We start from the raw sequence: 19,737 nt of genomic DNA on the forward strand, positions 1-19,737 counted from the left end.
GCATATCCACCTCTGGGATTGTGAGGACATCTGGTCCCACAAGTCCCCTTCCCATCCTACATCCCTGCAGGGACCCCTTCACATCCTACATCCCTGCCTGCAGGCTCCACCTGCTGTAGCTGAAGCTCTGCGAGTCCTCTCTGGGTCAGCCAGAGTTCACTGGTCTGCATCACGCACTGCTGTGTGACATTTGCCCTTCAGCCCAGCTTTGTCCCGTGTGGCTGAGGTCAGAAGGTGGCTTCTAAGCCTTTGTTTCCCTGATGCATAACGGCTGCTTTGCCAGAGAACAGACTGGGGTGTTGGACACTGTTGGTGCTGTGTTGGCATAATGGTGCCGTCGTGAGCTGAGTCATGTTCTGATTCCTGCCCCTCCCCAACTGACATTTTTTTTTCTTGGCACTTAACACCCTCCAGTCCCTTCATCTTCTAAAGCTGGGACAGGCGAGGATAACAGAAATGGGCTTTTGAACCCTGACTCTGCCTAAGGAACTGAGAGATATTTCTGGTAGCCCATAGAGACTGAGGAGGTCACACTGTCCAATCTTGAGGCTAACAATTCTAGGGGTAGCAGGCAAGATTGGGTGCCTGTGCATAGGAGACACACCCGCAGGGACAATGCCAGACAAGCAGCTGGACCCTGGAGGAGGGAATTCCTGCATAGTCTCCTGGACCCCAGGACATCAGCGTCTGCCTCCTTCAGCTCTGAGTGGTGTCTTCTGTACCCACTGTGCACCAGCCAGAGGAAGGGGCTCACACACCCAAGGGAGATGATGGCTCATGCCCCTCTAGTGCCAAGGAGGCCTCTCTGAAGATTAGGAGAGCCCATCAGAACCTCAGTAGGGAGGCCGGGAAGCTGAGGCCACAGGCTCATGAGAAACAGAGGTCCTTTCTTTGGCCCCATTGCTCTCTCACCTCCCCAGAGAGCAATAGGAATTTAAGTTTCCTGGGAAGAGAAAACCAAGGGCACTGGCCTGCTGGCTCTAGCCTGGGTACTGCCTGTAGAGAGCGATCCTCCCTCCGGAACCGCCTGAGGATGGCAGATTGGGTGGAAGGGAAATCTTGCACTCTGAACCTTTTGCCTCTGAGGTGTGGCAGTGTGGCAGGAGCCCCCAAAGCGAGTCAGGTGTGGCTGGGGTGGGGGAGAGGAAATAGAAGTCTGAACCACGGCACATGTCCTTATTATGACCAAAGTTCTGCGGGGCATATGGAATGTGAAAGCAGATTCTTTCTCACAGGACTCCCTCGAGTGACTGGGTGCAGACTGGAGAGAGGGAGAGCCAGGCAGCGGTGACAAAGCTGCCCTGTGGCAAGTACTCGTGGAGAGATGACTGACTAATAAACCTGTAAAGGCAAGTTCAGCTTCACCAGCGATCAAGGAAAATGCAAATCACATGGAGGGGGGAGAACTTCCACCTACCAAACTGGGATTGCTTTTAAAAAGAGGGCCATCTCCTCCTCACATCTGTAGGAGTGCCATGGTGGCTTTCTGGGAAGGCACTTGGTAATATGGAAAGAGGCTGTTAAAGGAACCATTTGGTCATTTCACTTATAGGAAAAAGGTTCTGGGAGAAAAATAAATAGCAAGAGGTGCAAACCATGGTGGGTTAAAGCTAAGCTGAGGGGGAGAAAGGCATGCCCAGTAACAGGAGAATTATTCTTCATGATAAACTCATGGAGAATTTCACTTAGATGTCAAAAGAGCCCATGAGAAGCTGGAAACATAGATCCACAGTACATATGCTCTTATCTGACGACACCCATGACATTCTGGGATCTAGTCCCAATACTGGGGAAAGAACAACAAAACCAAAAAGCCACTGGTAGGTTAAGTTTGTGCCCATGTTGCAGGAGCCTAGGGACTGAGGACAAGTTCCTTCACCTCCCTGGGCCTCACCGTCCTTACCTCTAGCTTGAGTCACTTACTGCAAGATTTCATGTCACATGGTCCCTAACATTCTTACGAGTCCCTGGCCTCGGGCTGGAGAGATGGCTCAGCGGTTAAGAGTACTGACTGCTCTTTCAGAGGTCCTGAGTTCAATTCCCAGCAACCACATGGTGGCTCACAACCATCTGTAATGGGATCTGATGCCTTCTTCTGGTGTGACAGTGTACTCACATACATTAAATAAATAAATAAATAAATATTTAAAAAAAAAAGAGTCCCTGGCCTCTGAGATGAGATCGTGTAAGCAACATTTATCTTAACATTGATAAGGGACAAATGTGAAGTACGTTTTTTAGAAATTATTTCCAGGGCCTGGCAACGTGGCTTAGCAGGAAGAGGTGCTTGCTGCAGGGCTTGCGTTTGGTACCCAGGATCCTCATGGTGGAAGGACAGAACTGACCCTCAGGTTGTCCTCTGACCTCTACATTACAGAGGTCATCGTAGCACTACACATCTATTGTGCCGCATGGACCCATCCGCCCCAAGATCAATGTACAATGAAATCAGACAGAGGTGTTTCTGAAGAAATGTTGATGGATGGGACACTAAGGCGTTAAGGTAAATATAAGAGAAGCATATAGGCACTGTGTGTGTCCGAGTCCACTTCCCAGTAAGCATGCATATACAGGCACTTCACAGACAGACCACCAGAGGCTAGGCAGCGATTGTGGTGGCTTTTCTTCCCCCTTTATAGTTTAGTGTATTTGAAACAGAAAAAAAAAATTTCCAAAAAACCTGGTGTGGGGAAAGTGTACCCTGTGAACTGTGCCCTCCGGCTGCCTGCCAACAGTTTGGTCTCTGTTGGTGTCACATCCACAGCAAGCCCAGTCGCCCCGGCACGGCCAAGGTGTCCTGTGAAATATATAGACCAGGGTCAGCTCAGCTCACAGGGTCCGATGGCCTCAGCAGACCTTTCCCTGGGGGCGCGCACTGCCATGGGGCCTTATCTCCAGGAGATAGGGACGATGGACAAGCACTTTACCACAGAGAGGTGATCCAAGCAGGCTCGGTCGGTCGGTTGGGGTTGGTCGGTCGAGGGAAAGGTGGCTCGGGACACATTCCATTAAGGAATTTCACACTCCCCCTCCTCCCCAGCCCGTCATCGTCATTTTCTCTATCCCCTGAACAGAAATATATTTAGCAACCCTATCTAAACCCTCTCCTTTCCCTTAATTTGATTAAGGAGCTGAGGGAACAAAACCAGAGATGGGTGGGAGCTTGGGGAGGGGGTCAGGAGCGGGTGGTTAAGCTGTGGAGTGATTAGGGGAGCTGGCTGCCCATCTCAGGCAGGTGAGGCTTAAGTGTGGACAGCCCCAGTGCCTCCTGGTACTCTGTAAAGAGGCAGCGAGGACCCAGGGAGGGAACATTTTATCAGGGAGTGCTCTTCTCTGGGAGAATGTGAACCAAACCAGAGGGGGTCAAGCCTCCAGGATTAGCTCAGACAACGGGGCCTCACTAACACAGGGAACCAGCTTCTTTCCCAGTCTCTGCCTCCCCGGAACTTCAGTCTTCAGGGCTTCCCAGAGGCTGCACAGTTTGAACTCTTGGGGCTTTAATGGCTCCTATCTACCTTACCTACCTACCTACCTACCTGTGGGCCTGGAGATAGGATTCAGAGTCTCATGCACTGCAGACCACAACCCTATTATTATAAACGATTTATACACAGTGTCTTCTATATCGCAAGCTGGCCTCTACCTTGCTATGTAGCTGAGGATGGTGTTCAACCCCTGATCTTCCTGCCTGTCTCTCTTGAGTGCCAGGCTTATAGGTAGAGGCTACTGCATCCAGTTTAAGTAGTGCTGGGTATCAAACCCAGGTCTTTAACTTTTTTTTTTATTATATTCACACGTGCATGTGTTCGCGTGCATGAATATGCCACACTACATGTACGGAGGCAGGAAGACTATTTTGGGACTTGGTTCTCTCCTTCTCCTATGCAGGTCCTGAGTATTGGCCTTGGGCCACCATGCTTAGTGGCAAGCACCATTACCTTCTGAGCCATTGGTTCTCAACACTCCTAATGCTGCTACCCTTAAGTACAGTTCCTCACATTGTGGTGACCACACACCCCCAACCACAAAATTATTTTCATGGCTGCTTCATAACCGTGATTTTGCAACTGTTACAAACTATAACATAAATATCTGATATGCAGGGTATTTAATATGTGACTCCTGCGAGAGGCTCGTTTGACCCCCAAAGGGTTGAGAACCACTGCTCTGATCCATCTCCCTGGCCCCGAGTCGTCGTCTTTATATGCTTGCTAGGAGAGCATGCCGCCAATGGCGCTTCTCCCTGTCCTTGGGTACTCTTCAGCGAGGTATCGGTCCCCAGGAAGATGTTGCAGGGGAGATGCGCTGGCCAAATGTAAGCAGTAGTTAGTACAGAAGAACAAGGACCCCAGATTATTTCATTCATCCACTGCTCTCAGGCAAATGTTATCCTTCTGAGAAAACAAATGCAGCCGTCACTGGCCCAGCCCTATGTGCCAGGCTCTATATGCCATCTCAGCCAGGAATGGTGGCATATGCCTTTGATCCCAGCACTCAGATGGACCTCTGAGGTCAAGGCCAGTCTGGTCTATCTAGTGAGTTTCAGGTTGTCTTTATAAATTAGGCTCTATAAGCTGGGCGTGGTGGCGCATGCCTTTAATCCCAGCACTTGGGAGGCAGAGGCAGATGGATTTTTGAGTTCAAGGCCAGCCTGGTCTACAGAGTGAGTTCCAGAACAGCCAGGGCCTGAATGTCTGGGCACCACATGTGCACAGGGCTGATGGAGGCCAGGAGAGGGCCTTGCATTCCTTGTTACTGTAGTTACAGATGTGAGTTACAGTTGTGAGTTACCGTGTGGATGCTGGGAACTTACCCTGGATCCTCTGGAAGAGCAGCCACTGAGTTCACTTGAAAAAAAATATTTCTTGTGGATGTGTTTGTTTGGATGTGCAAATGTCAGAGTACATGAATGGAAACGAGAGAACAGCTTTTGGGAGCCGGTTCTCTCCTTTCAACATGTGGGCTGGGGGACCAAACTCCGGTCATCAGGCTTGGTGGCAGGTGTCTACCTGTGAAGCATCTCACCAGCCTCGTTCTACCCAGTTTTGCAGTAACTGCCCGCTGTCTACCCTTTAGCCCAGGCTGGGCTTGAACTCACTGTCTCTCTTCCTCAACCTCCACAGTGTTGGGTTTCCAGGCCCAAGTGACTGCCACCTCTGTGTTCAGTGACCCTCTTTTGTAGATCTGCAACCAGTTAACAAGTTACAAGAGGCAGAGGGGGTAAGAGGAAGGGTGTGGAGAGCAGGGGTGGATGGCAGTGTATGGAAGGAGTGGGCTCTCTGTTTTATACCATTTCTCTCACTAGTCTGTCCTCAAGGACAGGGCCTCCACCTTGTTGACCCTGGATTCCCACATCCAGACACAATGCCTGGAACAAAGGTAACGTTTCCGCAGGCACCAGCAGTGTCCCATAAATTTGGCTAAGCAACCTGAGGCCAAGTCAGGGAGGATTAAGTGAGAAGCATTTGTCAAGAGATCTCTTGTTCAACCTGTCCTGTTGCTGGGCTTCAACAAAACAGTTCTGCTGGCAATGGGGATCCCTGCAGGAGGTGTGAAAGGTCACCAAGACCTTGAGAATGGGCAAGTCCTGGGAGGGGCTCCAACTCCCCTTGTGCTGTTGGATTTAGAGCCAGTGGCAACTCTCTCTCTCTCTCTCTCTCTCTCTCTCTCTCTCTCTCTCTGTGTATGTGTGTGTGACACACACTCCCCAGTGTTCCCTTCTACAGAGACTTCTCAAGGTCAAATCCAAAGGTCCTGGGGTTGGCTAGGCAGATGGGTGGGAGGGGGTGGGTGGAAAGAGAGTCACCCCAGCAGTTGCCGGGCCCTGGAGAGGGGGGATCGAGGTCAGCTTGAAGTTCAGGGAGCTCGTGGATCTGGTCTCTCAGGAAAAAAACCTAAAGCTCGTCCAGGAAGGGACCTCAGGCTTCAGCATGCCTCCCTGTGATTAATAACTACCTCATTGCCTCACCTAGCTGTCTACTGTGGCTTTTGGGTGGGGATCCTCTGCCGTCCACAAGGAAGCCTACAAAGGGTAGAGAACATGAACAGGCCCCGAGATCCTGGGCTGAGTCCAGGCTATCCTGGTCTGTACTCTGGGAACCACAGGCTTTCTCTGCTTCTCCAAAGGCTCCTCGGTGTCTTTAAGTGAGCTGTTTATTAACCAGAGGACAGCAGGGCACAGGGACAGGAGAGCTGGGACCTGTGGCCAGTACGTATAAATTCAGAAGCAGTGTGGGCAAAGCTGATGGGCCAGCTGGGACATTAGACTGTGGTCTTGTGGCTCCTGGGGACAGCCAGAGGAACCAGGGTCCTCCACCAGCATTGCATGCCCATAGAAGGGGACAAGAGTACCCTAAGTGGCTATGGGGCAGCTAGTGGCACACTTGTTGGCAGGGATGAGAGGTACTGGACTAAAATTTCCCTTTCAGAGCTACATGTGAGGGAGGCTCTTCCCCGGCTGTAGAAACGCTTCCAACCTCCTCCTTTGCTAAGAGACTTTTAAAGAGAAGGCCCTGGACACAAACGCTTGTGGCCCAGGCATCCTCTTCCCACACTCCATGCAAGCTGCCGTGGCCACCCCAATCTGTACAAGTGCTTCAGCCAGCTGGCTCCTGGGGGTCACGGCAGGGATGCAGAGCACCCCGGCACCCAAAGTGGCTTGGCCACAAAAGGTGTTTGTGTCTACGGAAACATGCATTAGCCGGGCTTTCAGCTGGGTCTTGGGTTTCTGGCTGGTGCTGATTGCGTCAAAGGGAATGGGTGGGAAGTGCTCCTGTTCGGCTTCACACACACACACACACACACACACACACACACACACACACACACACACAGAAGCAGAGAGACAGAGAAAGGGGGGTGAGTGAGCTTCGAGTGGCTGTGCTTAAGGCCAGTGCCTTAAAAATGATGATGTAAACACTGGCCAGCAGTTGGCCTGTGGAGCCCTTGGGGACCAGAGGAGAGAAACTGTCCTGACTTACCCTCCGCCCTAGGCTCTCCAAACAGAAGACCCAGTCCTCATCTATCACCTTAGAAGCTAAACAACTTCCTCAGACAGCTTTGAGGAGCATAAATCAGGAGCTGTAGCTTCTAAGAAGCCTGCGCACGGCCTCCAATTCTACCATCCTGTCCTCACAGCTCAGGGGGGCTAAGTCACAGCCACAGCTCATGCAGGCACACATAACAGCGGTTCAACTTCTCCGAGTCTCCGTCCTCACTCAATGGTGGGTCAGTGCTATACCTGAGCCACAGGTATCGTGGAGGTTAAACAAGGCGACACCTTGGACATGATGGTTCATAATCTGTAATTCCAGCACTTGGGAAATGGAGACAGAAAGACCAGGTGTTCAAGGTCAACCTGGGCTCCATAGTTTGAGGCCAGCCTGGGCTACAGCAGACTGTTTCAAAAACATAAAAACAAAACAGCAACAGAACAAAGAAAGAATTCATGCGGTGTGCTCTGTGCGGTCTGGGCTTCGGTGAGCATTGTGGCTACATGCCCATCATCTCAGGGCCTGGAGGCCATCCCCAGACAAGAAAAAGCAGCAGCTCCCCTCAGACCCACCCAGCAAGAAGGCCGTGGGCCAGGACCTCAGCGGCTCACAATGCCCAAGCCTTCTTTCCCTTGCTCTGTCTCTGGCTAACCAGTGCCAGGTCTGCCTACTCCTGCCAAACTCTGTGGTCTCCAACTTATTTGAATTCTCAAAGAGCAGCCCAGTAGATACTTGGAGCCGCTGGAGGAGAGACAGATCCAAGCCTGCCTGGATGGCAGTACTACACTGTCAGTCAGCTTAGATTCTAAGGGGGCCTGGAGAGCCGCGTTCCCACAGAGAGCGGCTTCTGTAGGTAGGCCAGGGAGCTAGCTGGCTTTGGTTAAAGACTCTTTCCTCTCATATATACTCGCATCTAAATGTGTCACAAGCAAGCATGGCTCCCCAACAGGTTCCGACATGATGGCTTTCCTGTTCTAAGGTGATAGGACACCATCGCTTCCACTAGGATGGCACTGGGTCTCACTTGGGGAATAAGATCTGGGGTGACGAACGGGCATAGAAATGGCGGGTACCTGCCTGGTGTGGCAATGCCAGGACGGACTGTGGTATGTGGCACAGGAGCCAGGCAGGATGGGAGAGGCGGCTCCGAGTACAGTGACCTTTGTCCTGTTTGTTCTCGGAGAGGGCTGGCCCGGCTAGCACGGCCCTCTTCTCCCAGTATCTGCCCGAGGCTCTTGGCTGCTCGAATGTTCTCTGGGCTTGAGGCAGCAGCCTAACTTTGGTGGGTGATAAGCGGGGAACCTTCCAGGGAGTTAGGACACTGTGGAGCCTCTGGGGTGACCCAGCAGGCACCGGACTAAGTGTTGTGTGTGCTTCTGCCCCCTCCCCTTCACCCCTCCCTCTGGCTCTTTGCCAGCTGAAGGCTTATCATTAACTAGACATTTAGGCAACCCCTGCCAATTTGGACACTTTGTCACTGGGAGGAGAGAGAGCTAAAGACCCTGTACCTGCTCTGCACACCATTCTGTCTCTTCTCAGCTCTGTCCTTTTAGCCTTGCTCCCTGCCAAGGAAGTGGGGAAGAAGCCCGGCAAGGCTGCCTGGGTCTCTGGCTCCTGCCGTTGGACACAGACATGGTGATGATGCCTGTGTGATGGAGAGGTGGGGTACTCTGGCCCTTTCCCTGCCTAGCTTTCTGTCTGAGCCTGTTTCACCTGCCCCCTTCTTTTTATTTTATTTTACTTATTCACTTTACATCCCACTCACCGCCCCTCTCCCGGTCACCCCTCCCACAATCTCCCAGAGCCCCACGCCCCTACCCACGGTCTTCTCCTCTGAGTGGGTGGGGCCCTCTTCTTTCTTAATTCTGAATGAAGCCATCAGGGCTTCAGACATCCCAAGCCAGGCAAAGCATTCCTCTTGGGACGAGTCTGAAGGCTTCTCTTTCCTGTCCAAAGCTAGGCCTGGGTGACCAACCCTTTCGCATCACGGAGGGCACTGTCTCTGCCAGCTCTGTCCTGGCTGGCAAGAGAGCTCCAGAGGGTAAAGAGTATCTTTCCCTTTCACAAATAATCGAATCCAGCCGTGTGCTGGAGGACTTGGGTGTATTAATAGCAGATGTTTTGTTTTCCTACTCTGGAACTTGTCCCTGCGTCGCATAGACGATAAGAGTCCACACAGTGTTCTCTGCCAGGCACCCTTCTACCCTCCCCCAGGAGGGGCAAGTTGGGGGCGCGTGTTCCTCTGTTTAAAGCCATTGCTGATTTACAAACTCTGAGAAAATAGACTTAAAAGTTTATGTTCGGTCTCTCTTGGCTACTGTTGCTGCTCAGCAAAGAAACCCTATATTGTTTTAAGCCTCCAGGCAAAAGGGTTGCAAGGCAACCTTCAAACAATAGAAAATACCCTAAACTAAAAATAAAAGCACCAAGACCTGGGAAGTGTGGTAGTGCTTCGGTGAAGTTGCCCTGCGGGAAAGGCAAAGGGGAAGGCTGTCACACCAACATGTGGGCCACTGGTACCCTTGTTGTCTGTTTCTCCTATAGTTCAGGCATACTGGGTCCCCCCTTCTTCCTATGCCTGGACTCTCTGTCTTTCCAGTGTCCACAGCCCCCAAACTCAGAGGCTCCTCTCTCTGTTCTAGGGAAACTTCCTAAGTCTAACAATCGCTGACCCTGCCCTTTGTCTCTTGCAATGAAATAATCTCCCATCTCCAAGAAGTCCCTCGGAGGCCTAGGAAGGAAGCTGAGCGCAGGGTCGCATACCCCGAATTTTGGGAGTGCGCCCTGGGAGGGTCACTAATTTGAGGTTGGCCTGGAGTTGTTACATGGTGAGATCCATACAGACTAAAACAAGGCAAAACACATAGTTCATAAAAGAAAAGTCCAAGGAAGAAAGGCAGGACGGAGGACAGGCTGGGGCCAGAGCTCATCATGATTCATTACATGGCGGGAGGCTCTAAGCTAGGGAAAGATCCTTGTACTTTGAGGAAGGGGCCTCAAGCCAAGAAGTGCTAGCCTCCTGAAGCTGGAAAAGCAAGATGGATGCCCTTCAGAGGCCCTAGTGGGGACTTGACCAGTCGGACACCCTGACCTCTGGATTTCCGGCCTTAGAAATTTAAGGCTACAGTCCTGTTTTAAGCCATCAAGTTGGATGTTTGTATAGCAACATCAGGAGACAAATACAACGTTGAAAGCAGAACCCAAGGCTCTCTGGTGAAGACAAGAAACCTGCAATTCACTCTTCAGCATGTGACACAGAGGGCAGACCCATGGGGACAAAGCTGTAAGATCACTGTTTCCCTTAGTCACAGGGTCATAAAAAGGCTGTATCCTCTCTTCCTCTCTCTCCCTCCACTCACTACTTTCCTCTCCCCTGCCAGCAGGGCAGGCTGGGCAATAGAGTGTCCACCTGTCCGCCTTCAGCAGCTGGGATGTTGTATTTTCTGCTGTAACTTGTGACCCATCCAACTAGTGACCCAGAAACAGACCAGACTGGAAAGGGAAACCAGAAGTTAGCAAAACAAGCCACCTAGTCAGCCCCACCTCCACTCCAGGCTGCTAGCCAGCACTTGCTGCAGACTCTCCAAGCAGGGAGACTTGCAGGCCCTCTCCTTTGTAAGCAGGCTCGCCTTTCCCCAGTCTGTTCCCTGAGTGAATGCCTCCTAAGGACTTGCATAAGAGAGCCCGTAAAAGCCTCACACCTTAACGAAAGCAAGAGGAAAACACTGGATTTTTGGAGCCCCCTTGTCTCCTGGATGCACACACACACTCAAAGGCCGGAATTTACTCTGTTCTCCCTACAATGCCAGGAGATGAGAACCATCGGTCCTGTGTTAGAAGTCAGAGCCCTGAATTATGGTGAGGATGAATAACATGGTCAGTCACATGGCAAACTAGACTGAACCAAAGCAGGAGGCAGCTCTCCTGGCTCCAGAGGACCTGGGAGCGCTCAGGCTTAGTCTTTGGTTGTGCAGGTCAGTAGGGTGTGGCCTCTGGGTAGGTGGTCCTGGCAGAAATATAAACCATTAAACCTGTCATTACAAGTCATTACTGATGTCTCAGGAGAAAGATTTTTTGCAGGCTAAGGAGGGCTCTATAGAGCTCTCTCTCTCTCTCTCTCTCTCTCTCTCTCTCTCTCTCTCTCTCTCTCTCTGTGTGTGTGTGTGTGTGTGTGTGTCTGTATTTGGCAGGTAGCCAGGGGAGGAGGGATGTTGCTAGTCAACCATGGGGTCAAGGCAGGTGTGCTCTATACGCGCACATAAACGCACAGAGAGCGTCCCACCAGCATCAACATGACTCCCTCTCTAGCTTCTCTTTCAGCATCTGCTGCCTGCCCTCCTCCACCACTCTTCTGAGAGATCCTGGAGTCTAACTTCAGGAGCAATGGTAATCGACTCCATAAAGTCAATGTCAAGGACTGAGCTGGCCAAGGCTGAATAGCTGCTGAGTCTCTGGACCAAAGCAACCAGAGCAACCAGCACCCACAGCCTGGCACAGGGGCCGAGCAACTCAGCTCAGGGCCACCAGTCTTCTGACCTTTGACACAGACAGGCTCTGTGGGGGCACCCTCATTTCCCACTCTCACAAAATGGCGCCCCTTGTTTCCTGCTAAAAAGCAAGTGAATGGAATGATTCGGTTTCAAATGGCCTGTTCGTCCTAAGTATTTACGGTATTTACATTTGTACTAGTCACCCAAGGGGCTGTTGTGCAAAAACTTATGCACACAGTTCTGTTAGATGCCTCTCCAAGGGGTCAGGGTGGTCAAAGCTGTCCTGTGGTCCCTGTGTCCCATGGGACAGAGGTGGAGACAAGTAGCTGGCAAGGACAAAACCTGAATGAATGAAGGACTGACTCCTGCTCTTTAACATCTGAGATGCCAGTGGGTGTGGGCTCAGGTTTAGTGACCCATCGGAAAGTGCTATGGGTCCTAGACTAAAAAGCGACACCCTTGAATGCCCTTGAATGCTGTGCACGTATCTGTATATAAAGGAGTGGACATGGGAGGGAAGATGGGGACTGGGACAAAGGGGCAGGGAAGGTGGGAAATGTCCCCACAATCTCTATAAGACACCTGCTAAGAGTCCAAAAATAATACAGTTTGTAGTTGACACATCACGACTTGTAGGTGAGGAGGCTGCGAGCCTCCAGTTCCTGGGCTGTCTTCCTCACATCCTTGGGTGGATACTATGGCAAGATGCTTGTTGAGTAGCAATTTCCTCCAAGTTAAAAAGTCCATCCTAGAGGAGAGATCCTCTGAGAGGGATGCAGACAACTCACAAGTATCAGGAAGTAGTACCCAAAACTAACCAGATTCTCAAGGCTCCTCCCTCCCTAAGGTGATATAAGCAGCAAGGGCTCCTGAAGCAAGGAGATTCTCCCAGGTGTCAAACTGACAGCTCCAGGGTTGTAAAGATAGCTCCAGGGTGGCAGTTTTTTTGTTTTGTTTTGTTTTGTTTCTGGTTATCACTCATGTTGGGGTAAGCTGTTGGTGATACAGCTGTCGTTGAGTCATCCACGGTCCTGTAAGCAATCTCTAACAGATGCCTTGGTTCACCAGGTTGAGCTCTGGTGGTATTATTACTCTGTCCTTGGATTCCTACGGGGTGAGCAGATGTCAGCTCATGTCTCACCAGGAAGACTAGTATAAGTGCCCCTACTTCCCACCTCTGTGGCCCCTGAAGAAAACTATGGCTTACTTAATGGCCTCTCTACCAACAAATGAAAGAACTTGGCCTCTCACCCCCTCCAGCAATTCAACAGTATTCACTCACTACTCCCCAAAGCTGGATAGCAAGGCAGCCTCAGCGATCTAGCTACAACAGACGCTACTCACACACTCAGATGTGAAATCACCCGAGTCTTCCATGTCTTTCTGGGCTCCCCATAGGGTTTCTGACTACCAACTGGTTATCTAACATCCATTGGTAACTGAAAATCCGTGGCCAACACAAATATTTCCAGCCCTATGACCCGGTTTTTAGATTTGCAAAGCTTTTCTTCTAAATTGGGCGAGAGGGAGCTGGACAGATGGCTCTGTGGCTAAGAGAGCTTGCTGGTCTTTGACAAGGCCTGGGTTCGGTTCCCAGCACCCACATGATAGCTCATGACCATCCTTAACTCCAGCTGCACAGGATCCAACACTCTCTGACCTCCAGTGGCACAAGGCACACATGTGGTGTGCGTTCATTATGTATATGAGGCAAAACACTCATAAATATAGGGTAAAGTAAATCTAAAAATAAGAAAAAAATGAAATCCAAGCCAGATTATGTCCTCCTCCTTCTCAGAGGCACTGAATATCATATCAGTGTGTTAAAAAATAAACTGTAAGACAGGCGGGGTGGCTCATGCTTGTAACTCCACATCCAGGAGACAGGCATGAGGCCTGTCCTGGGTTTGAGGCAGCTTGGGCTCCACAGCGAGGTGCTACCATGCCCTCCCCCTATGAACACTATTTCCCTCCTCTTGCTTCAGCCTTCATCACCTGGGCTCTGCCCTGGCCACAGTGGACATTTGCTGATCCTTATACACAAAGAACTTCCTCCAGCCTCCAAGCCTCTGCACTAGATAGAACACTCCCGGGTGAAAGGCTCAACCTACTGTCCACAATGGCTTTGTGACTTGTGTCTAGATTTAAAGGATTCATTTTTGGAGAAACTTTGCTTGTGTGTTTCATCTTAAATGAAGGGAAAGTGGACTTAGAGGACTGAGAGTCACCTGGTTCGATCACTTGGTGTCTGTTGCACTTGGGAGTATGATCCAGGGATGCACAGGACTCCTTTCCTTCTAGACAGGACCTCAGCACCCACTGTCGTGTCCAGCATAGACCATGTGTCCCATAAAAATTGATGGATAAGGAGTAAAAATACAACCATTCCATGCAGTTAATGAAAGTGATAAATAAGGATCAAAGGTAAAATAGGAATCCCAGCACATCTCTCTCTGTCTCTCTCTGTCTCTCTCTGTCTCTCTCTATCTCTCCCTCCCTCTCTCTCTCTGTCTCTGTCTCTCCCTCTCCCTCTCCCTCTCCCTCTCCCTCTCCCTCTCTCTCTCTCTCTCTCTCTCTCTCTCTCTCTCTCTCATACACACACACACACACACACACATCCATTTAGGAGAGAGACACTCCAGGAATAGAAGGGAGTGTCCCAGTCTGATAAACTGTCTACTAAACAGACACGGCACACATCCTAGTTAATGGTGAAGATAAGTGGAAGAGACCCAAGCTCACGACGTCTGTTGGACATTGCTCCACAGGTTCTAGCCTGGGCAAACAGCTTTGGAGAGATGTGAAGGTGCAATACATCTGCGACCCAGGTTGCCTTGTAATGATGAGAGAGACAATAACAAGTGATGTCGGCCCGGGGTTGGTGGCCCAAGCCTGTGATCGCAGGATAGAGGCACAGGAAGATCCAACAACTGAGGTCAGTTCAAAGCTACCTTGTACTAAATGAGACTTTGCCTGAAAACAAACGAAACAAACAAAACAAAACAAAACAAAACAAAACCAGAAACCCAAGCCAAATCAGCAACCCCCCCCCCAAACAAACAAACAGGAATAAAACACAACACCCCCCTGGGAACAATGTGGATGTATGTGAATCTTCGACAGTGTTTCACTGGGCAGAGGGTGGCTTGGGAAACAGCTTGCAATTCTTTTGAGAAGTGTGGGAAGCCGTTTCAGAGTGGCAATTACAGAGTGGCAGTTGCAGAGTGGCAGTTGGCTACTGCTGGCCACCACACATACATAGGCAGTAAAGGTTCTTTTGCCAAGATGAGGTTTTGATAATTAACCAAAGTTAACCAATCAGATGAGAGACAAGTTAACCAATCAGATGAGAGACAAGTTAACCAATCAGATGAGAGAGAACACCTCTCCTAAGCCTATATAAGCAGCACCAGTTCTGGGCTTGGGGTCTCTCTCTTCACCTCTACAATCAAGCTCTCCCAATAAACATGTGCAGAAGGATCCTGTTGCAGAGTTGTTCTTCCTGGCCAGTTGGGCGCGCGCAAGAGAGAAGTTGAACATGGAGGTATTGTTTGACTCCAGGAGAATGGAAAACATGGCCACACAGAAGCTGAATGCTCACAGCAACATTCTTCATGGTAGTCAAGAAATAGGAACAACTCAAATGCTTAGGAGCCCATGAAGACACAAACTGGAGTAAAACCACACAATGGAATGTTCAGCCAAAGGAGGCAGGAGACACACCTGCCATGGCCCAGAGCCCCAGTGACAGAGAGGGGAAGGGTTTGGAGGTCAACCCGCTAAGGAAACAAGCTGGTCAGATGCTGGCAAATGCTGCAATCTCACTCACCTGAGGTGCCAAGGGCGACCACACTTACACAGGCAGGACAGCCAGAGATGGCGGGAGGGGAAGGTGGGAGCTGTACTCCACTGAAACGTATGCTTCAAAGTGGCCAAGGCACCAGGCATGGTGGGGGCACATCTTTAATCCCAGCAGTCAGAAGGCAGAGGCAGGAGGGTCTTAGTGAGGTCCAGGCCAGCCAGGGCGACACAGCGAGACTCTTTCTCAAGGAATGAAATAATAAAATAGGAAGTGGTTCAAGGGTTTAGAGACTTGAGTTTGAATGACACATGTGTGCACCTGCACTTACACACATATATCATACAGTGGTACATCATACATTTTAATGCTTGGAATAGGCCAGTCTAGACAGATAGACAGCAAGTTAGGGGCTGCTGAACACTGAGGTGACTTTGAAAAGTGGGAGCGATTGCTACTGGGTGTGAGGTTTCTTTTGGGGGTGGTGAAGTGTTCAAAAACTGAGTGCAGTGCACAACATTACACAGATTGAGGGTTGGGGGCCAACTAGATGGCTTGGCAGGTAAGAGTGCTTCTGGTTGAACTCATGGAGAGTTCACTCTGGACTCTGGAGACCAGGTGGTAGGAGACAAACTAAAACTGTCCTCTGGCCCCACAGGAGTGCCATTATAGTGATGCCATGGGGGTGGGGGGAGCTCCACTGGCACACGCCTTTAATCCCAACACTCAGGAGACAGAGGCAGGCAGAGATCTGAGTTTGAGGCCAGCCTGGTCTATAGAGCTAGTTTCCAGGGCAGCCCTGGCTACACAGAGAAACCCTCTCAAAAGAGAAAAAAATATATAGCCCCATTGGATCATATGCTGAAGTTAAGGCAGGAAGACCATGGAAGTATAAAGTCTGACTTCTTTAAACAATTGTTACTCTGTTTCTGTTAGGCAAGCTTCTCTCTCTTAATGGAAGATGGAACAGGAGGCTGCTGTTGTTGGGACAAGAAGGGAAGGAGGGCTCTCTAGGAACAGGAATACAGCTATCTCAAGAGACTCAACTGTGCTCAAGAAAACAGAGCTGGGTACAGGGAGCTCTAGAAACAGTTGAGTAAGCCACACACTGTGCAGAAAGCAACTACAGGGGCCCAACCAAACACTTCTCAGGCCGGATAGCTGCTTTTGAGATGAGGAAGTTCTACACTGCTTAGTTGCATTATAAATCTCTCTTGATTTCTGGGTATATTAGACAACCAAATGTGCCTTTTAATTTGTTTTTCCATAATTTAATTACACGCTGGGACACTACAGTTGATATCATCTTCAGAACAGTTACTTTCGGAGCACTGGGGCTCCGTTGTAAAAGAAGACACAGAAAGGGCCAGTGGAAGGCCAGCGTCAAGTCTCACTGACGAAGGAGGATGAACCTGGAGGACGCTGGTGAGAGGGATGCCAGTTGGAAAAAGACACACAATGCCACCTGCGAGGTGCCCGTGGTCAACGTCAGGAAGATGGAAACTAACAGGGTAGGTAGGTGCTGGCAGGGAAGGAGGGTGCGAAATCTCAAGCGTTCGTTCTTGCGTGATGGAAGGTTTGGAGGGTCGACGTGCCGCCACACGCCCACAGTAAACATCCAGGAAGCAGACGCTGAGAGGCAGGAAGATGTTGAACCCAGAGCTCAGCCCTGCCACCTCAGCACTTAGGAGGGAGAGGATGAGGCCAGCCTGGGCTATTTTGTTTCTGCCACATTTCAAAAGGATTTAAAGTGCAGCACGGATCTCAAAGCCTGAGTAACGACTTGATTTCATTGTCATTATGACTGCTGTGGAAAGAATTCTTAAATGTAATGAACCTGCTCCGTGTTTGTCTTTTTAAATAAATTTTTTTAAACTTGTGATGGAGTTATGGAAACGGGCCACTTGGTTTAATTTCGTGATTGTTTTTACTTCCCGATTCCTACCTGATTATGCAATTCTGGGGGTTACAAATGGAAACAAAAGGAAAAAGTTCACGTGCCAATCTGTTATCTTCATGGTTCTGCACTAAGGAGGAACGAGGAATGTTTCCACTGACATCAAGACTTAAAACCGCTATTTATGTGTACCTGTGCCTCCGTGAGGTTTACGCACGGAGTGTGTGCAGGTGCTTCCAGGGGCCAAAGCCATTGGATGTCCTGGAACTGGAGTCACAGGCAGCAGTGAGCCACCAGACGTGGGTCCTGGAAACTAACTCAGAGCCTCTGCATGAGCCATGTCTCCAGCCCCCACATCAACATCATTTCTGCCGATGCTTTCCTATGTAGTCTGGCTGGCCCTCCGAGGCCCCAGGCAGGACCAGACGCTGAGGGAAATCCTTCTGCCTCAGCTTCTCAGATTCTGGGATTATAATGAGTACCGTCATGCTTCCATAAAAACCTCTCTTTAAGTAAATTTGAATCTGGGGGACTCAGTACTGGGTGAGACGCCTCCTTCGGCGCTGAGAGTGGATACAGTCTTGTACTTGAGATGTACTATTTGAACTGTTCCTATATAAACTTTCCTCTTTCAACAAACCTAAAAGGTCACAGAATCCATCCTGAGGAAAACACAGAATCTTGCCAAGATTAAAAAAGTTGTCACATTGACTCCAAAATGTAACCATTTCCCCCCCAAATACTTGATTCAAGATACAAGCAAAAGGACAGATGTTCCTATTACTCCGGGACAGAAGGTGAACTCTGGAAACAGCCATTTACCATCTTGTGTACATACCACATGACTACTGACTTATCAGTTCTGTGTTTGAACAATAACCATCTACATATTGCTAAATGTCTCGAAAACATGGTAATATCCATTTCTATTAACTTTCTCCTAAGCCTAGTGGGTCTTCTAGTGAAGTATCTATTTTTAAAAAATATTTTATGTTTAGTTACATGTATGTTCATGTGTCTGTATGCACTCACGTGTGTACACATACATGTATACACACAGGTGCCTGCAGAGGCCACGAGATCACAGGACCTCTCAGAGTTGGAGTTACAGAAGGTTGTGGGCTGTGTGATGTAAGTGCTGGGAACCAACCCTGGTTCCTCTAAAGAGCACTAGGGGCTCTTAGCCACTGAGCCATCGCTCTAGCCCCAAATTTATAAACTGTTGGATATATCAAAGTTCACAGGACACACAATCAAAGCAGTTCTCAACCTGTAGCTGTGACTCCTAGTAGGGTTGGACTTCTTTTCGCAGGGGTTGCCTAAGACGATCAGAAAACACAGATCTTTACATTGTGGTGGATAACATAAGCAAATTACAGTTATGAAGTAGCAATTGGGGGAGGGGAGGATGGAGAGATGGCTCAGTGGTTAAGAGCTCTGACTGTTCTTCCAGAGGTCCTGAGTTCAATTCCCAGCACCCACATGGTGGCTCACAACCATCTGTAATGCCCTCTTCTGGTGTGTCTTAGGAAAGTTACAGTATACTCATATACATAAAATAAATACAATTTTTAAGAAAGAAAAAATGGTCACCACACAATGAGGATCTGTACTAAACGGTTGCAGCATCAGGAAGGGTTGAGAACCGCTGCTCTGTTTGTTTAATTGTTTTCTGTGGAAGAGAATACATTTGTGCTTCCACATAGGGTGTAAACTCCCTATAAAGACTAGGGGTTGACTGGGATGGGGGTGCAGCTCACTTGACAGTACTTACCTAGCATGCATGAAACCTCGGTTACATGCCCAGCACGACATAGACCAGGTGTGGCTGTGCACGCCTGCAATCTAAGCACTTGTGAGGTAGAGGCAAGAAGAACAGCCCAAGTTCACACTGAGTTCATGGCTACGTGAGACTACCCCACCTACCTGAAAATAAAAGACTGGGGATGAATCTTTTTAATTATAAAGCTACCTTACATTTTTTCCCATTAGGTTAGCCAAGAAACTGCTCGTTAGGGGGTGTTACACGGTAAGATCTCCCTGGCCAGGGGCCGGAGTAGAAACTACATTTAGCTGGGCAAGAATAATGATACTGTTTGCTGTGAAGGGCACCCCGTCTCATCCACCACCACCATAAGTTACGTAACTCCATCTTTTCAGTGACTTTTGGTCATAGAAAAACACAATGAAGTGATTTGCTAGAGAAGGCCTTGTACGTCCATTTTACCCATATTTCCTGACTGAGCTGCCCATCTTCCTGTGCAGACCGAGGAACTCAATTCTGCTTTTTTATGTGCTTACAACTCAAGAGGAGGGTCAGATAAGGAAACTCTCAGGCACCAAACTCTCAGGACTTGGAATGGCTGACCTCGAGTTCATTTAGGTTAAACCAAAACTGTACCATGGCCCATTCCCAGTTTACTCATTTATTGTCCTCCACATTGTGTGTGTACCATGACTGCACACGGTGATCACACATGGACGCATTTAACAGGACGTATGTGATAAGGTACAGCGTCCTCTACCTTCCATTCGAATACCCATGGGTACCCATAGCTC

This window comes from Mus caroli, unplaced genomic scaffold (assembly GCF_978045245.1).
Source record: "Mus caroli unplaced genomic scaffold, Mus_caroli_1 scaffold_4, whole genome shotgun sequence".
Lineage (NCBI taxonomy): Eukaryota > Metazoa > Chordata > Mammalia > Rodentia > Muridae > Mus > Mus caroli.